At 40.8% G+C, this 20,833-nt stretch overlaps 1 non-coding gene across 1 annotated transcript; it reads right to left on the bottom strand.

Annotated features, from left to right (window-relative positions):
- Nucleotides 1-9,011: 9,011 nt before the first annotated feature.
- On the bottom strand, nucleotides 9,012-9,084 carry TRNAK-CUU (transfer RNA lysine (anticodon CUU)). Its single transcript has one exon. It is a non-coding gene; the product is annotated as a tRNA-Lys (tRNA).
- Between the last annotated feature and the right edge of the window lie 11,749 nt (nucleotides 9,085-20,833).

Here is a 20,833-nt window from a genome sequence, read left to right on the forward strand (position 1 = left end):
CTTCATTCTTTCTGGAGTTATTTCTCCACTGATCTCCAGTAGCGTATTGGGTACCTACGAACCTGGGGAGTTCCCCTTTCAGTATCCTATCATTTTGCCTTTTCATACTGTTCATGGGGTTCTCAAGGCAAGAATACTGAGGTAGTTTGCCATTCCCTTCTCCAGTGGACCACATTCTGTCAGACCTCTCCACCATCACCCGCCTGTCTTGGGTGGCCCCACACGGCATGGCTTAGTTTCATTGAGTTAGACAAGGCTGTGGTTCGTGTGATCAGATTGGTTAGTTCTCTGCAATTATGGTTTCAGTGTGTCTGCCCTCTGATGCCCTCTCACACTCCTACCGTCTCACTTGGGTTTCTCTTACCTTGGACATGGGGTATCTGCATAGGAAATTCCTGCATAGAAAAGCTTTAAGGCTAGCAATCTGACTGAAAAAGGATAGGTTATGAAGTCTGCATCTAGAAATTTCATTGTTTACCAAGTTCCCTGCCAGTTTATTTAGTCCTCTGACGGCCATTTGTCAGGTCCTCCTCCTCCCCTTCTCCAGCCTGGATCACACGGAAGTGAAAACAAAGCGGGAGACGCTAGGCAGGCTTGGGGTTTTACAGCTTTTTGAGCTAGTGGACTTTTGGCCACCTCCAAGAGATGCTAATGTGAATACCACATTGAAACCATTCGGTGGTGTGGGTAGGGGCTCTCAGGAGCTCTAGTCCTTTAATGTCTCAGCTCAGAGAGAATTCAGGGAGGGGCAAGGTGATAGATAAGGGGTTTATTTTGGTACTGATGAACCTATTTGCAGGGCAGGAATAGAGACACAGATGTACAGAATGGACTTGTGGACACAGTGAGGGAAGGAGATGGTAGGATGAACTGAGAGTAGCACTGAAATATATACATTACCATGAGTGAAATAGCTAGCTGGTGGGAAGCTGCTATATAACAGGGACCTCTGCCCAGTGCTCTGTGATGACCTAGAGGGGTGGGAAGGTGTGTGGAATGGGAGGGAGGTTCAAGAGAGGAGGATACAGGTATATTTATGGCTTATTCCCATTGTTGTAGGGTAGAAACCAACAGCATTGTAAAGCAATTATCCTCCAATTAAAAACAAATTTAAGAAATTGAGCTTTTTTCTAAAAAAAAAAAAAGTGATTTATTAGAATAGGAATTTGTGAGGCTTACACAAGGGTGGATGAGAGGGTGCCAAGCCCCAAGAACTTGCTTGGCTACAGTTTTATAAACAAAGGAAAATGGGGTAGAGGGCGGTGGGCAGGAAAGACCACCTTCTTCCTCATTCTTGAGTAGGCATCATACTTCCATCATCAGTTCTTCTCCAGGTTGGGCAAGGGAGTTTTCTCCCTTGGTCAAGCCAGGACTGTCATCGCACTATGGAAAAATTTTTTCAAGTCAGTACAATGAGGGTCTTTACTTTGAAGTGTCACCTTTCCATATTTATTGTTTTTTGTATGTGTGTGTGCGCGCAGAGAGTATGTCCTAGGGATCATTAACTTATTGAGCTCACTGGGCAGAATATGGGTCTCATGCCACCATTGTTTTATTGGGTTGGGGCATGTCCCATGCTTCCGATGCATAGTTTTTGTTGCTAAGCCAGCCTGCTTGGTTTTATGGTCAAGAACTGCTTTCTTGAGTAATCATTAACTTACAGAGGTCTCCCATACTTTTTTCTTTACTTACAATCCCCTAATGGGATTAACTATTTAATCATTTACTGTTTGTTCCTTTACTGTGTCCCTATCATTGTTATACTGATGTCAGGGCTCTGCACACCCCTATTTGTGCAATTTTCTGTCACCTATTTTCTTTCAGCTATTATTGAATATACACGCAATTTAGATGAATTTCATCTTGTCATACCCCTGTTCCAAAAGTCTGTAATTTACTCAGCTGCAAAATGGGGAGAACAATAGCACCTTTCCATTGATTTACTATGAAATTGCATGGAAAGGGCTTCCCAGGTGGCATAGTGGTAAAGAATCTGCCTGCCAATGCAGGAGACACAAGAGAAGCAGATTCAATCCCTGGGTCAGGAAGATCCACTGGAGGAGGAAATGGCAACCTACTCCAGTATTCTTGTCTGGAAAATTCCATGGACAGAGGAGCCTTGTGGGCCACAGTCCATGGGGTCGCTAAGAGCTGGACACGGCTGAGCACGCACACATCTTCCTTTCGTGGAAAGGCTTAGCGAGGCACTGAACACTGAATTGGTGCTCAACAAATATTACGGAGGATAAATCCCAAAGTACTTAGTTTGGCATTTTAAGTCCCTCCACAAACAGTCCCCACCCTTCCTCCAGGCTTCATTCTTGTCTCCATGCCTTTTCTAAACCCTCCCCTGAACATATTATGCACCCAATGAATTCCAGACCCGTCTCTATTTATCTGACTCCAAGTTCTCCTTCAATCTTCCTTTAACACAACCCCTTCTTTGACCACAGAAACCCACAAAGAATCCTCACTCCGTCTCTCTGTACAGAATCTGGTCTGCACTACTTCTTAGAGTACACAAAAAGGGGGCAAGGGCCTCTCTGTGACCCGTCTTTGTGACCACCAAAACTCTGAAGTACACTTCTTTTTTTAAAATTTTTTGAATACAAAATATTTTAAAGTAATCCAATAATTCAATTTTTAATATAAAAATGAAGACAGTGAAAAGTGTCTTTCATACTTCAGTCCCTTATCTGCCCCTTCCCCATCAAAGGTACTACTCTTATAAGTTGTTTGAGTGTCTTAGCATCCACATTGTGTTCTTTCTCCATTTATATTAAAATCAAAGTTTTTGCTTTATGTTTTAATTATTCAAGTCCTATTTGAATATTTGAGTCATCCACGATGCAACAATTCAGAGATATAAAATACAGGGCAAAAGTTGAGGTAAGGACTCCTTTTATTTTCCCTCATTTTCTCCCCCACCCCCACCCCCATCATTTTGCATGGACACTTTTCTATGCTCCCTAATTGCTTTTTCTTTTTCTATAAATGGACTATATATATTGTTCTGTGTCTTCTTCTTTTTTAACTTCATGATATGGCTTAGAGGTCACTCCAATTGCCTATGTGTCCTTCTCACATTTTTAACTATTCGTGACATACTATAGTATAAATAGATCATATTTATCTAAATTTGGGCTTCCTAGGTGGTGCTAGTGGTAAATTAGCAGGCTAGTGCCTGCCAATGCAGAAGACATAAGAGACACAGGTTTGATCCCTGGGTGGGGAAGATGCCCTGGAGGAGGAAATGGCAACCCACTCAGTATTCTTGCCTGGAGAATCCCACAGTCAGAGGAGGCTGGTGGGCTACCGTCCATAGGGTCACAAAGAGTCGGACACGACTGAAGTGACTCCGCTTGAATGCATCTAACCTTAGTTCTGTTGCCGGACATTTAGGTTGCCTTCAGTTTTTCATTGTTAGAAATACATGCCTTTCAACCTTAACCTTTGTGCACATTGTTTTTATATTTTTAGGACCTTATATGCAGAATGACTGAGTCAAAGACTGGACATTTTAAGCTTATGAAAGCCTTCATCAACTTACATTTCAACCAGCAGTTAAAGAGAGAGCTTGTTTTCCCACATCTTTACCATACATAGTATTACCAGTCTGTAAACACTTGTTTTAATATAAGAGTAAGTCGTTTGTGTAAAGGAAGCCAGACATTAAAGACAATATACTTTAACAATGGTGTTAGAAATCAGGATAAGTGGTTAACTGGTGAAGAAGAGGAATTGACTAGAAAGGGGCATTAGGGACTTCAGGGTTCTGGGAATGTTCTAAAACCTTAACCTGATGTGATTATATGGGTGTTTACAAATGTAAAAATTCATCAAGTTGTACACTTATGAATCATGCACTTTACCATATCTATATTTTTAAACAGAGAGTCTTTTAAATTAATTAATTTATGTATTCATTTGGCCGCACCGGGTCTTAGTTGCAGCACACAGGATCTTTAGTTGTGGCATGCAAACTCTTGGTTGTAGCATGTGAGTTCTAGTTTCCTGATCAGAGCTAAAACCCCTGCTCCATGCATTGGGAATGTAGTGTCTTAGCCACTGGACCACCAGGGAAGTCCCTATCATGTCTATACCATAAAAAATATTTTTTAAATCACTTTATTTTATATTTTATTATGAAAATTTCAAACATACAGGAAAGTAGAAAAAACAATATATTACATATCATCTCAATTCAACAATTGTGAATGTTTTCCCATATTTGGCATATATATACATATCTGTGTTTGTATGTGTGTAAGACATCAGGACCTATTACACTTGATTTCTTCAGTATATACTTCCAAAATAGAAAAGCATTCTCTCCTACATACCACAATACCGTTATTATACCCAACACAATTAACAATAATTCCCTAAATTCATATCATTCCAATTTCACATTTCCTCACTTGTTCCTAGAATATTTTTATCTCTGTTTGTTTATTGCTTGTTAAAATAAGATCCATTAAATGACAAGGTATTGCATTTGGTTGTTAAATTTTAAAGTCTTTTCAGATCTAGGCAGGAAGTTCTTAAAGTAGGTGTCCCTGTATACAATTCAAAGGGTTCATGAACTTGGATGGGGGAAAAAAATACATCTTTATTTTCATCAAATTCAAAGTGAAATTTAGTATTTCCTTTCATGATAAATTGGGAAGATCCCCTGGAGAAGGAAATGGCAATCCACTCCAGTACTCTTGCCTGGAAAATCCCATGGACAGAGGAGCCTGGTGGGCTACAGTCTGTGGGGTCTCAAACAGTCAGACACGACTGAGTGACTTCACTTTCATGATAAATGAAGATAACAAAACTGATAATATCGCTAGCACCTGTGGCTTTGTCACAATAAAAATGAGATGTTTTGTATCACTTGAGTTCTTGCGTATATTTCAGAAATACTATTTAGTCATCATTACTTTGAAATTACTGTAATTATTAGACCTGTTTCTAGATCATATTTGTTGTTCAGTCACTAAGTTGTGTCGGACTTTCAGCAACACCATGGTCTGTAGCCCACCAGGCTCCTCTGTCCATGTGGGCTTTCCAGGCAAGAATACTGGAGTGTGTTGCCATTTCCTTCTCCAGGGGGTCTTCCTGACCCAGGAACCTAACCTACATGTCCTGCATTAGCAGGCAGATTCTTTAGCACTGAGCCACCAAAATGAAGCATGTACCTTACTATAGCATATTTTAAAATATTTTCATAACTGTACATGAGTGTCAGGACTTCCCTGGTGGCTCAGTGGTAAAGAATCCACCTGCCAATGCAGGAGATGTAGGTTAGATCCCTGGATCAGGAAGATCCCCTAGAGAATGAAATGGCAACCCACTCCAATATTCTTATGTGGAAAATCCTATGGACCGAGGAACCTGGAGGGCTACAGTCCATGGGGTGGCAAAGAGTTGGACACCACTCAGCAACTAAGCAAGAATAACAATAATTTCAATATAATTGTTTTTCTTTATAATCCTCTGTTTTTATATTTTATGCATTTAAAAGCATTCTGGAAAAACAGTTCATTGGCTTCACTGGACTGCCACGGGAGTGAGAGGGGAGCCCTTGACACAAAAAACAGTCCATCCACACACATATACTTTATTATTTGTGGTTCATGACATTTGCCTTTTGAAGAAACTGATTCTTTTGAATGTCTGACAATCTGCATTTGTCTGTTTATTCATGGGGTTACTGAACTCATTTCACTTTTCCTATATTTCCTATAAACTTAAGTCACATCTAAAGACTCAATTAGATCTAAGTTGAGAGTTTTTGACAAGAACAATTTATAGGTGATGCTCTGCACTTGTCATTGCAACATATCAGGAGGTACATGATGTCTGGTTGTCTCATTAGTGATGCTAAATTTGATCACTGGGCTAAGGAGGTTAAGATACTTTCATTTTTGCATAATGAGACAGTATGTAAATGAATAGAAATTTAAAACTATAAACAAGAGTAAAGGGAACTGTACAATGAACCCTGGCATACTCCTCTCTGAGCCTCCATCAGATCAGATCAGTCGCTCAATCGTGTCCGACTCTTTGCGACCCCATGAATCGCAGCACGCCAGGCCTCCCTGTCCATCACCAACTCCCGGAGTTCACTGAGACTCACATCCATCGATTCAGTGATGCCATCCAGCCATCTCATAGCTATTAACATATGGCCAATCTTGTGTCTTTGGTACCCAATTATTCCACCCCTAGCAAAATACACACAAATTCCAAATATCATGTCTATTTCATTCCTAAACAAGTAAGTACATATCTCTAAAAAATAAGGGCTTTTCAAAAAACACAATAATACCATTATTGCATTTAAAAATAGCTCCTTAATATCTTCAATTATCCAGTCAGTGTTCAGATTCCCAGCATTGTCTCATGTGATCTTCTGATTCTATTGTGTATGTCAGATTATAATCTTATGACTGGTTGGTTCAAATCAGGATCCAAACACAGTCCATGCATTTCATTTGATTGAATTCATTCTATCTCTCTCTTCTTCTTGCCATTTACTTGTTGAAGAAACTGGACCACTGAGAATTAGCACAGTTTCTTAAAATGATTTATTTATTGAATAATTAAATATAAAGTCTCCAAGTATTCCATGGGAGAATAAAATGTTTAATTTAGTATATCTTTGAAAACATTCTTTTGGTACAAACTGTTATAAATCATTAGCCAACATAATGAATCACCAGTCAACAATACGAAAATGTTGTCTGAGACTGCAGTCATTTCTAAATGCTACTTCTGATGGAGCTGTGATCATAATGTCCTCACTTGAGCTGAATGTAGGTCCACATCCAAACCATTGTTTTCCTACAGCTTTGGAAATTAAGGGAAATGAAGATGATGACAACTACTTAATATAAGGTATACTGAAATAAATTTAAAATCAAAATCACCTCCCAAAAGAACAATGATCATGTTAGTTTCCTGGGGCCATCATAACAAAATACCACAAACTGGATGATTAAACACAAAATGTGGCCTCACAGTTCTGGAGGCTAGAAATCCAGGATCAAGGTGCTGGTAGGTTTGGTTCTTTCTGAGGGCCCTGAGGGAGAATCTGTCTCAGGATTTTCCCCTAGCTTTTAGTTGTCTGCCGGCAAATTTTGGCATCCCTTGGCTTATAAACGAATCACCCTGATCTCTGCCTTTATTTCACATGGCATTCTCCCATGCGTCTAGGTGTGCATTTCTGTGTGCATGGGGTGTCCATATTTCCCCCTTTTATAAAGACATCAGTCAAATTGGATTAAAAATGCAATCTACTCTGATATGACCTCATAACTAATTACATCTGTAACAACCCTATTTTCAAATAAGGTCACATTCTGAAGTCCTAGGGGTTAAAACTCCAGCATATGACTATCAGGAGGACTCAAATTCAACCCATAACAATGATCTTTAATTTAAAAAATGGATGTATATTTAAAAGTAAATATATCTTCATTGACTTCCTCATCAATTTACTAGCTTGCTTTTTCTCTGGCCGAGTTGCCTTTTTAAAAATTCTACTTCACCTACCATCACCTAGAGATTAAATATTCCTTTGTAACAACAGAAGTATTTAGGGATCTTCATTTTTTATTGTGAAATTTTTCATGTGTTTCTTCCAAAGCCTGAAACTGTATCTTGAATTAATGATTATAACATATGGTCAGTGTGGAGAATGTTTGAGAATTGCAGGGAATACAGAAAATATTTAAGACAAGAAAAGAATTTTCATTTGTGAACATAAAAGCAAAGTTTTGACCTAAGGAATTGAGTTCTTTTAGGGAAACATACTAATGAAAAGATAATTACTTGCTTTGAAGGGTTTTTTTTGTTTTTTTTTTTTTGAGTTATAGTTTATTTACAGTGTTGTGTTAATTTCTGCTATACAACAAATTGATTCAGTTATACATACATATACATGTATATACACACACATGTATGTACACATACTTCCCTTGTGGCTCAGATGGTAAAGAATCTTCCTGCAATGCAGGATCCCTGGGTCAGGAAGATCCCCTGGAGAAGGAAATGGCAACCCACTCCAGTATTCTTTCCTGCCTGGAGAATTCCATGGACAAAGGAGCCTGGTGCCTCAGTTCATGGGGTTGCAAAGAGTCTGACTGAGCGACTATCACTCAGCACTCAAACAGACACGTATATTTACCTTCTTTTTTTACTATTTTCCATTATGGTTTATCACAGGATATTAAATGAAATATGAGACTCCAAAATTGCTGCAGTTTGGATCACTAACTTAGGAAAAAAAGGATTAAGTCCTGTGTCTGTCCACAATAGCTACCTGATTAACTAATCACTAAAACAATCTTACAGTGGTTTAAGTGAAGCCCCTCAGTTGTGTCTGACTGTTTGCAACCCCATGGACTGTAGCCTACCAGTAATGGAGTGGGTTGCCATTTCCTTCTCCAGAGGATCTTCCCAACCCAGGGATCAAACCCGGGTCTCACACATTGCCGGCAGGCGCTTTACCATCTGAGCCACCAGAGAAGCCACAGTGGTTTAAATAGCCCATAAAAACCACAAGCCCTTCCCATATGCCAAAGTAAATTAATTTACTTAGAGGAATTCAAGGATATGAAATGAATATGCATAGGAAACCCTGTGAATCAAAGCTGATATCCAAACTAATTTTCGCGTATGGCAGAGCATAAAGTAAAAACTATGCATTTCAAACATCTTGACAGAGATCACTTCAACCCTACAATTTCATTAATTTTTCATGTCCTCTATCTCTTAACCTTTGGCATTCCACTGCCTTTCAAATAGACCACTCAGTAACAAATACTTCTCTACACATATACTCTTTAGCTGTGTATTTATAATCTGAAATTGTTTTCTAGTTTTAATGTTTCCTTTTTAAACTTGTTCAGTTTTAGTAGTTTTTAATGTATTGTTTGAAAACAAGAACTTTTGGTTTGAGGTCACTTTTTAAAGATGGTGAGAACTGATATCACGTTGGAAAGACATCATAAAGCAACCGCCCAACGTGGGGCTCGAACCCACGACCCTGGGATTAAGAGTCCCATGCTCTACCGACTGAGCTAGCCGGGCAGTTGATGATCTGTCTTTTTCTTAGGTCCTTTCAAAAATATCAAGATTATTTTAACCTGTTTTAAGACTTGCATGTAAATTTTTTCTCATAATTTTTTCGGTAAAGTTTTCTTTTTTTTTTCTTTTTTAACTACTCTCAAAACTGTGTTTCATTTCTGATTGTGTGCATGGAAACTTATACTATTTTAAAAAGTATATAAACGGCCCTCTAGCGGTGAGCGATGAAGGGGACTGATGCAAACGACCCCGAAGCGGAAGTGAGCGTAGGGTGACTGCTGTTTATCCCGGAGATCTCTGCTGGCAGAGCGCTCACCCCTGCAGCTCCGGGGACCCAGAACGTCCTCGACACCTCCGTGGCCAGACACAACATCTGGCTCGGAGGAACGTCCTGCATACCTTCCAGTGAAAATCAGAATACAAAGCACAGCTGTAGAGCGGGCTGGCCTCTCACGGCCCCCGGTGGCTTTGAGGTATCTGGCACTTTTCTGTGGCGCGAAGGTGGTTCAACAAAATAATAGACGGTAGAAAAGCTAACGTAGTCTCAGAAATTAACTGAATTAGTTATGGCGTTTGCTCACACACAGCTAAAAGGTGAAAACATTTGTCTTTCAGTATGATAGCATCTCTGTGTGGGAAGTGCCCATTACTGCAAACCTCTCCACACTAAAACGAAAAGAATTAAAGATTTATTCTGCTTTTCTAGCAGTAATAGAGTCCCAGTTGATGAGGGAGTGCTCTTCTTTCTAGGGTAGGGGGAAAATGTAAGATTAGAAAAAGCAGAAATCTGCAAACCCTTGTAAAGGAGGCTTATCCATCAAGGTTAAATGACTGAGGCTACATGGGTTACCTTCTAGAGGCAGGGGGGACAATCTAAGTGTAACATGGAGATATCAGACTGTCACCACTCTGAGAAAGTAATCTTGAGTTTTGCTAGTGGTTTACTAACCTTCAGCAAGATTGTGTCTTCAGTGGTGATATAATCTGAAGTATGCAAGATCAATGGTAATTATTTATTCTAGCCAAAAAAATGTTTTACCTGGATCTATCAATCGGGGCTTCCCAGGTGGCTCAGTGGGTAAAGAATCTTCCTGCAAAGCAGAAGAAGCAGGAGGGAAAGAGGGGTGGTTTGATCCCTGTATTTGGAAGATCCCTTGGAGGAGAGCCTGGCAACCCACTCCAGTATTCTTGCCTGAAGAATCCCATGGACAGAGGAGCCTGCTGGGCTACAGGCCATAGGGTTACAGTTGAACACAACTGAAGCGGCTGAGCACACAGGCACATCAACCATTAGATATTAATTCCAGTTTACCGGAAATAAAGAAAGTTGAGGAACCAGACAAATGACAACACAAAGAAACAGAAGCACAAAATCAGAAAGTGAGAAATTTTCCATAACAACCCGCCTGGTGTGTTCAACAAGTAAGTATTGTATTTTTAAAAATGACTTTTTGCTAGGTTAAAAGAGATACAGTGGCTATAAATAATCAGAGGCAATGGGTAATTCTGGATTGGGTACCACCCTGTACTCTGTATGTGTTTCATTTTTTTAAATTACAGTAAAATAAACAAAATTTACTATTTTAACCATTTTTAAGTGTATAGTTCAGTGGCATTCATATATTCACATTGTTGTGCAACCATCACCACCATCCTACTCCAGAACTATTTCATCTTCCCAGATTGAAACTCTGTCCCCTTTAAACAATTCCCCATTCTCCCCTCAGCCCCTGGTAACCACCATTCTAATTTTTGTCTCTATATTTTTTTTTTTCTTGGCTGCGAGGGGCCTTGGTTGCAACACATGGGATCTTCCAGTTTCAACATGTAGGATCTTTAGTCATGGCATGTGGGAATTTGGTTCTCTGACCAGAGATTGAACCAAGGCCCCCTGCACCAGGAGCCCAGGGGCTGAGCCACTGGATCACTGGGAAGTTCCTTGTCTCTATAAATTTGATTATTCTAAGTGCCACATGTAAGTGAAACCACACAATATTTTATCTTTTTGTGTCTGGCTTATTTCACTTAGCATAATGTTTTCAAAGTTCATCCGTGTTGCAGCATATATCAGAATTTCCTTTTTTGTTAAGGCAGAATAAATATCCCATCTCATGAATATACTACATTTTGCTTACCCATTCATCAGTTGGTGGGCATTTGGGCATTACTCACAAAAGGCAAACTTTTGTGAGTAATGCTGCTCTGAATATTGGTGTACAAATATCTATTCAATTCCCTGCTTTCAGTTCTTTGGGGTGTATATCCAGAAATGAAATTGCAGGATCATATAGTAATTCTGGGCTTCCCTGAGGGCTCAGATGGTAAAGAATTTGCCGGCAATGAGAGAGCCCCTTATTCAATCCCTGGGCTCCTTATTCAATCCCTGGAGAAGGGAATGGCAACCCACTCCAGTATTCTTGTCTGGAGAATTCCATGGACAGAGGAGCCTGGTAGGCTGTAGTTCTACGTGTAATTTCTTTAGGAAGTTCCTATAGAATTTTAATCTTTATGTAAGTCACCTCTTTAATGTGGGCCTCTGTTTCTGCATCTACAAAATATAGGGAAGTGGGATGACAAGGGATGAGAGTGAGAGAGGAAAGGCTAGAAAAGGGAGAACTTAAAGAGGTCTCTAAGGAGCTCATGAATTCATGACCACCTGCTGCTGCTGCTGCTGCTAAGTTGCTTCAGTCATGTCCGACTCTGTGCAGCCCACCAGGCTCCCCCGTCCCTGGGATTCTCCAGGCAAGAACACTGGAGTGGGTTGCCATTTCCTTCTCCAATGCATGAAAGAGAAAAGTGAAAGTGAAGTCGCTCAGTCATGTTCGACTCAGCAACCCCATGGACTGCAGCCCACCAGGCTCCTCCATCCACAGGATTTTCCAGGCAAGAATATTGGAGTGGGTTGCCATCGCCTTCTCTGTCATGACCACCTAGACCTCTGGAAAAAAGTACTGGTCGCTTCCCTTGAGCCTCTCTGAGTAAGTGGCAGGAGAAAAGCTTTTCTTATTCTGAAGAGACACAACTTGATTTCCATTAGATGTTGGGCCTGGGGACCCTCTAGGTAGAATAGAGGATGGGTGTCCAAGGCTGCGGAGGCTGGTGGCACGGCTGAAGTCTCTGCTGGGGCCCCTCATCTCAACCTACCGTTTCCTTCTCTACTCCCTCCACTTCTCAGCTTACCTGTTTGTGTTCAGAGAGAAGAGGGGGTGAAGCCAGGGTCTAGGCCAGCCTGAAAACACTTGAAATTTTAATTAGGAAATTTCCTTGAGAGGAACTGTACCATCTTCCCATGTCACCATGGAGATGGCTGAGATGAGCACTCTGAAGACCCTGGTACTCCCTTCTCCTTCCTGCCTCCTTCTGGGTACCAGCCAGAGCTAAACCACACTCCTTGTGGTCTGGGGAGATCTTTGCAGCCAGCACGATCTTTCTGTTCTTTCTTTTAGATCTCTCCAGTGTTGTCTACTGCCTCAGGATGAAGCTCAAAGTGAAAACTCCTTAATGAAACCTGTCTGGTCTTGCCTGATCTTGCTTCAACCTATCTCTCTGGCCCACCCTGACCTGTACTAAATTTTATAGCAACTTTGGGCTAGAAAGGACTTCCCTGGTGGCTCAGACGGTAATGTATCTGTCAACAATGCAGGAGACCAGGGTTCAATCCCTGGGTCAGGAAGATTCGCTGGAGAAGGAAGTGGCAATCCACTCCAGTACTCTTGCATGGAAAATCCCATGGACAGAGGAGCCTGGTAGGCTATAGTCCATGGGGTCGCAGAGTTGGACACAACTGAGCGACTTCACTTTCCTTTCACTTTCTGGGATAGAAAGACAAAGCCATGGACTTTCAGGCTTCCAGGATGCCAAGTGCACTTCTAAGTATTTAAGTTGCAGTAGAAATGTTTGCTTTTGCCATTTTGTCAGCGTGTTTAATGATAGAATATACAACTTCATTTGGAGTAAAGGTCAAAGGTCTGAATGAAGTGAAGTTAAAGTCGCTCAGTTGTGTCTGACTCTTTGAGACCCCATGAACTGTATAGTCCATAGGATTCTCCAGGCCAGAATACTGGAGTGGGTAGCCTTTTCCCTTCTCCAGGGGATCTTCCCAACCCAGGAATCTAACCCAGGTCTCCTGCATTGCAGGCGGATTCTTTACCAACTGAGAAATGTCTCAAATGCCCCCAAAGAATAGAAGACCTGGAACAGTGGGACTACCGGCTGCCCCCTGTGTAAGGCTCTGGTTCTCGCCCTTGATTTGCTCTGTATCATGAGGCAAGTCTCTTTCCTACTCTGGGCCCCAAATTCTTCACCTACATAACAAGACACATGAGGACCTTGCAGGGCTGTGTCTCCTCTGGTGTCCTGGTAGTTCTTTGGCCTTCCCTGAGACTAGCTGGTAGACTGTGGACGGATTCCCACGCCCTTCCCACTCAGGTCCCAAATGACATTCCTGCACATTGAAAGGACAGAAAGGAAATTGTGAGCCCACGTGCTCACAATGGTGCTTTTGTTCTTTTCAGCTCAATCTCCCAGTCTTCCAGATCAATATCCATTCCCCAGCCCTGAAAGTGGTGGGCAACAGGGCTTGTGGAAGCTGTGGAAGGAAGCCAAGAGTATTTAGCAAACACTTAATACTAATAACTGCCAATTGTAGAGTCTCTGCACTGTGAAGTATCTCCACATTCTCAAAGGACCTTCAGCTGGGTTAAATGATTCGTCTAAGACCACACAGCCTACAGAGGAGCTGGGCTTGACACATCCCTGTCAAGCTGGTGCTGGGGCACCTTCAAGGCCCCCAATGCCATAAGCACTTCTTCGTGTACCCCTTCCCATTTTCCATGACACAGGCACTTTCCAATGTATGGTATATGTGTTAATTCATTTCAGCCTCATAACAGTCCTGGGAGGAAAGTGGTATTATTATTATCATCATAAGGTTAAGGAAACTGAGACCCAGAGTAGTGAAGTAACTTGCTCAAGGACACACAGTTAATGAATCTGTATGTTCTAGCTGCTCAAGATGGCTGTTCTCTTGCTCTCTGTACACCGCCTGCCTGACCAGTCCCTGCTTACTCTTTTGACTACCCAATCCTCTTAATCATAGGGCTTAATCAGTAGCTGCCTGTGCACTTGCCCCCTGCCCCAGCTGCTGGTTTCCCTGGAAACTGATAAGCCAACCTGATGTCAATCCCCCTTCACCCATACATGGTAGCCTCCTCCTTCCCAGGAGTAACGAAGATGACTGCCATATCCTCCTACCTGCCATACAAGGTGGCAGTGTTGCGACAGGACCTTTATTTATTAATATTTTTGCTTAAGGCATGTAAGATTCCATAGAGTTGATGTCTGTGTTACTGTCTACAGAGTTTCTTCAGTCTTGCAGTTGGGCAGTTATAAGACTTGCAGGCATGTCGGGGGCAGCATAACAAATCATAGAGCTGGAACTTGGATAAAGTAGTCTAGCCACACCCACACTTTGGTTATTATGCACCAGTCAACTAACAAGTTCTTAAATCTGAACTTTCATTTTCTGGGACTTATGAAACATTTCTTGATTGGTTGAAAAAGAATTACAGCTGAAAGAGGTCTGATGCTATAGGGCCTGGCAGATGAGTTGAGGGGCCAAGGCTGCCTGTGAGACCAGAGTTCTGATCTACAGGGGCAGCCATTGCTGGGCATGCAGGACCACCAGCTCTTCTAAGTTTATTTAGAAAGGAAACAGGAATTTGAATTTTAAGCAAAAATTCCTGTTTTTCAGATGTTGACACCTAACTGTTTTTTAAATGCCAAAACATACCAGCTGAAAAAAACCCACCCATGGGTTACTTGTAACCTGCTGGCTGCCAGTTTTCACCTCTGGAATAGACTGAGTCAGTCCCTCCCACCATCTGAGGCATGGTGGGGAGTAACTCCTGCCACCAAGGGTGAAAGCAGATGCCCATGCCTCTCCACCAAAGATATACCCTCCTGGGCCAGAACCCCCCTCACCCTGAGACCCCCAGTCGGCACCTGATCTGGTGGGTCAGACCAGGATGGCAGGCTCAGTTTGAACACTTCTCACCCAGAGACTGTCTGTTTTCCTAGGACTGCAGCTGTGGAGGGAGGGGCTGCTCCAACCATGCCATTGTTCAGTTTTGCCACACACAGTGGGCACAGGAGAAGCCTGTACATTCTTGGGGGTGGGGGGCATGTGTGTACCTTTGACCTTCTTTTGGGAGGCAATTCATTACATGGAGCCTCAGAGCTGGAAGTCGCCCAATTGCTTATTTATGAAGTAGGGAATAGGTCCCCACAGGGCCATTTTAAAACCTCAGACTTGAACAGATATTTGTACATCAGTGTTCACAGCAGGGTTTTTCACAATAGCCATAAGATGGAAACAATTTAATTGCCTAGCAGCAGATCCCTGGATAAACAAAATAGAGTATATGCATACAATGCAACAGTATTCGATCATAAAAAAGAATGTAATTTTGACATATGCTACAACATCAGATCAGATCAGATCAGTCGCTCAGTCGTGTCCGACTCTTTGTGACCCCATGAATCGCAGCATGCCAGGCCTCCCTGTCCAGCACCAACTCCCGGAGTTCACTGAGACTCACGTCCATCGAGTTGGTGATGCTATCCAGCCATCTCATCCTCTGTCGTCCCGTTCATGGATGGACCTTAAAAATTATGCTGAGTGAAGTAAGCCAAACACAGAAGCAGCACTGTAAATATGCTTCCACTTTACATGAGGCACCTAGAGCAGTCAAATGCATAGAGGCAAAGTAGAATAGAGGTGGTCAGGGGCTGGGCAAAGCAAGGAAGGAGAGGTGTTATGAAATGAGGATGGTGTTTTGGTTGGGGACGATGAAGAAGTTTCAGCTACAGACAGTTTGTGACAGTTATACAACACTGTGAAGGTATTTATTGCCACTTAATTGTATACTTACAAGCAGTGATAAATGTTATATTTTACCACAACAAAAAATATCTGAAGCCTCATTACACTTATTATTGGAGTCCCCACCCCCATACTGTATCAAATATAATAACATTTTTAAAAGCTGTATGAATTGAGGAAGGCAGGTTTTCTGCTTTTTGGCTATGTTGCACTAGCTTGTGGCAGGCCAACTATCTTGCCCAGATCTGCTAGGAAAGCTGGATACAGTAAAAAGCAGTTGAGACAGAAGACAGAATAGTGATTACATTTTGGGAAAGCAGTCATGGAAGAGGGTGTGAGAGGGCCTCCAGGGATGTTGGTCATGGTCTTTTTCTTATTTACGTGAGTTACCCGAGTTCTTAATTAACTGAGTGTGTTCACTTTGTGAAAATTTGAGTTAAACAAATGTTTAACTCAAATTTTCACAAAGTATTAACACTGTGCTTCAATACAAAAGTTTATAAAAATCCTACCTGAGTTGAACTGATGTATTTATGCCTTTAGACATTTATGTACTCATGCATTCACTCATAGCTTCTTTTTTTCCTTTTAAGCATTCGTACAAACTCATGCATTCCCTTGTAGTTTCTTTTCTTTTAAGCATTCTTGGACTGTGTCTAAAGTAAAAAAAAAAGTCCCTGGTCTGGAGAAGAGATGGAGAATACCCACATTTCTCCCAGAAAGTTTGACTGAGCAGATACAGGACTAGATTCAGAGGTTCCTCATGCAAACGCACTTTCCTTTTTTAAAAAAAAAAATTTATTTTATTGAAGTATAGTTGATGTACAGTGCTGTATTAATTTCTGCTGTACAGCAAAGTGATATAGTATTACATTTATAGTATATATAATACTATATATAGTATTATATATGTAATATATTTATAATACTACATATAATATAATATTATATATAATATAATATATATATAACAAAAATGAATCTGTCTACAAAACAGAAACAGATTCACAGATAGTAAACAAATTTGTGGTTGCCAGGGGGAGAGGTAGTGAGAGAGTATATATATATAATATAATCCATATATATTATATATATTATTATACATTGATTATATTATATAGTTCCAAACAATAGCAAGGAGAGATAAGAAGGTCTTCCTCAGCGATCAATGCAAAGAAAGAGAGGAAAACAACAGAATGGGCAAGACTAGAGATCTCTTCAAGAAAATTAGAGATACTAAGGGAACATTTCATGCAAAGATGGGCTCGATAAAGAACAGAATGGTATGGACCTAACAGAAGCAGAAGATATTAAGAAGAGGTGGCAAGAATACACAGAAGAACTGTACAAAAAAGATCTTCACCACCCAGATAATCATGATGGTGTGATCACTCACCTAGAGCCAGACATCCTGGAATGTGAAGTCAAGTGGGCCTTAGAAAGTATCACTACGAACAAAGCTAGTGGAGGTGATGGATTTCCAGTTGAGCTATTTCAAATCCTGAAAGATGATGCTGTGAAAGTGCTGCACTCAATATGCCAGCAAATTTGGAAAACTCAGCAGTGGCCACAGGACTGGAAAAGGTCAGTTTTCATTCCAATCCCAAAGAAAGGCAATGCCAAAGAATGCTCAAACTACTGCACAATTGCACTCATCTCATATGCTAGTAAAGTAATGCTCAAAATTCTCCAAGCCAGGCTTCAGCAATACATGAACCGTGAACTTCCAGATGTTCAAGCTGGTTTTAGAAAAGGCAGAGGAACCAGAGATCAAATTGCCAACATCTGCTGGATCATCATAAAAGCAAGAGGGTTCCAGAAAAACATCCATTTCTGCTTTATTGACTATGCCAAAGCCTTTGACTGTGTGGATCACAATAAACTGTGGAAAATCCTGAAAGAGATGGGAATACCAGACCACCTGACCTGCCTCTTGAGAAACCTATATGCAGGTCAGGAAGCAACAGTTAGAACTGGACATGGAACAACAGACTGGTTCCAAATAGGAAAAGGAGTACGTCAAGGCTGTATATTGTCACCCTGCTTATTTAACTTCTATGCAGAGTACATCATGAGAAACGCTGGGCTGGAAGAAACACAAGCTGGAATCAAGATTGCCAGGAGAAATATCAATAACCTCAGATATGCAGATGATACCACCCTTATGGCAGAAAGTGAAGAGGAACTAAAAGCCTCTTGATGAAAGTGAAAGAGGAGAGTGAAAAAGTTGGCTTAAAGCTCAACATTCAGAAAACGAAGATCATGGCATCTGGTCCCATCACTTCATGGGAAATAGATGTGGAAACAGTGGAAACAGTGTCAGACTTTATCTTTTTGGGCTCCAAAATCACTACAGATGGTGATTGCAGCCATGAAATTAAAAGACGCTTACACCTTGGAAGGAAAGTTATGACCAACCTAGATAGCATATTCAAAAGCAGAGACATTACTTTGCCAACAAAGGTCCGTCTGGTCAAGGCTATGGTTTCTCCAGTGGTCATGCATGGATGTGAGAGTTGGAATGTGAAGAAGGCTGAGTGCTGAAGAATTGATGCTTTTGAACTGTGGTGTTGGAGAAGACTCCTGAGAGTCCCTTGGACCGCAAGGAGATCCAACCAGTCCGTTCTAAAGGAGATCAGTCCTGGGTGTTCATTGGAAGGACTGATACTAAAGCTGAAACTCCAATACTTTGGCCACCTCATGAGAAGAGTTGACTCACTGGAAAAGACTCTGATGCTGGGAGGGATTGGGGGCAGGAGGAGAAGGGGACAGAGGATGAGATGGCTGGATGGCATCACCAACTCTACGTGGGTTTGGGTGAACTCTGGGAGTTGGTGATGGACAGGGAGGCCTGGTGTACTGCGATTCATGGGGTCGCAAAGAGTTGGACACAACTGAGCAACTGAACTAAACTGAACTGAACTGAATATAATCTATATATATTATATAATATATATATATTATTATACATTATTATAATATATATTATACAGTATATAACATTATATATCATATATTATATGTATATAATATTATATAATACATATAAACAATGTTAGAATATATGTAATATAGTATAATATAATATGTTGTATTATAAGATTATATATATAATATGTATATATTATATATAATATATATATAATATGTTATAATATGTTATGATATATTATATTATATAAATTATATATACAATATTAGAATATATATTATATATAAATATATAATTATATGTGCATTATATATATTATATGTTATAATATTATATATTATATATATATCACATATCATATGATATATAATATATAACATATATATCCTATATCAATATTATATATTATATAATATATTAATTTATAATATACATTATAGTATATTATTATATAATTATAATATAATTATATAGTATATGTTTTATTTTAATATATTAATATGTAATTTTATTTTATATAATTTTATACTTATATAATATAATTTGATATAATTATAAAGATATGATTATATAATTATAATTCTATAATTATTTTATAATAATATAATTATATTGTTATTATTATTATATTATTAGGCAATTTCTAATCCTTCCTCAGAGCCACTCAGCAAGAAGATAGGGATTTCCCACGTATAGGGAAATCAGGGCTCAGAAAGATACGGGGATTTGCCCAAGGTCACACAGACAGTTAGGGACAGAGCCGTCCAGATCCTCTCCCACAAACTACAAAGCAACAGAAAGACATGCCAGCACATTGCTGAACAGTCTCTCAAAATACTTGCCATGTGGATTCTGGCATTCATCAAAAGAAATGTTTATAGAGATCAAAGTTAAACAGCTCCAAGAGAGCTCTTAAAGTGTCTTTTGTACAACAGAGCAAAGAAGTCGAAGACTGACCATGCTGGAGACACAGGCAAAATGATCAGGGCAAGCAGGGCCTGGGCAGCATTAGAGTCCCAGCCACCTTGGGTGCCCTGCGCCCACCCCACTCCCAGGCTGAACTGTATTGGTCCTGAGAGGTCCACGTGACTGACTGCATCAGATATCTTTGCTTCATTTTTTCCCTAGAACCTCTCTGGCAGACATCTAGACAGGGATGAGAGAGAAGCCACGACCCGTGGGGGTTAGGGTGATCACCATTCAGGTTCACCTGCACTTAACACTGAAAGTCCCAGCTGCTGGAAACCAGTCTCAGGCAAATGGTTGCTCACCCTGTGTTGGAGAGGCCTGCCTTCCTCCTGGGACCTTGTCAGATTGAGAAAGCCAGGCTGTGACATGGGCTCCCTGTGTGACCCGTGGCTTCTTCTTTCTGGACCTCAATTTCCTCATCTCTAAAACAGGGGTTTGGCTAGGACCTCTGAGGAGGGTGCTTCTAGCTTATACATTCCTCGGTTTCTGAATCTGTGTCTCACTGAGGTCCCCCGTTTGCCACCTTCCTTAGGGCAGGGCTAAGAAACCAAACATAATAGCCCACGGGGACCAACCCCATTGGATTCCTGCAGGAGTGGCGCTTCCCACCTCACACCCTCTCCCCATCCCTCCCCCACACCCTTGCTTTGTTCATTCATTAAGGGTGTCAATTAGGAGGTGATTATTCATCCTAACTACAACAGAAGGACATTTAAAATGGAGCCCACTCCACTCTTGGGGAACTGAAAGTAGGTTTACAGATTCCTGTTTACTTGACATTTTAATCAGCAAGCTGAGAGCAGAGAAACTTTAAGTGGAAGGGTCAAGAGTCATGGCCACACACATTTCCATTTCAGCAAGAAATCTTCCAGCACCCACTCCAGGCCAGAGGCTATTGTGAGGGTGACACAATAGAGATCAAATAGAGGATCAGAGAATCAAGGTCCCTGGCTTGGAAGAGCACCTGC

Source organism: Bos indicus, chromosome 21, assembly GCF_029378745.1.
Source record: "Bos indicus isolate NIAB-ARS_2022 breed Sahiwal x Tharparkar chromosome 21, NIAB-ARS_B.indTharparkar_mat_pri_1.0, whole genome shotgun sequence".
NCBI classification, from domain to species: domain Eukaryota; kingdom Metazoa; phylum Chordata; class Mammalia; order Artiodactyla; family Bovidae; genus Bos; species Bos indicus.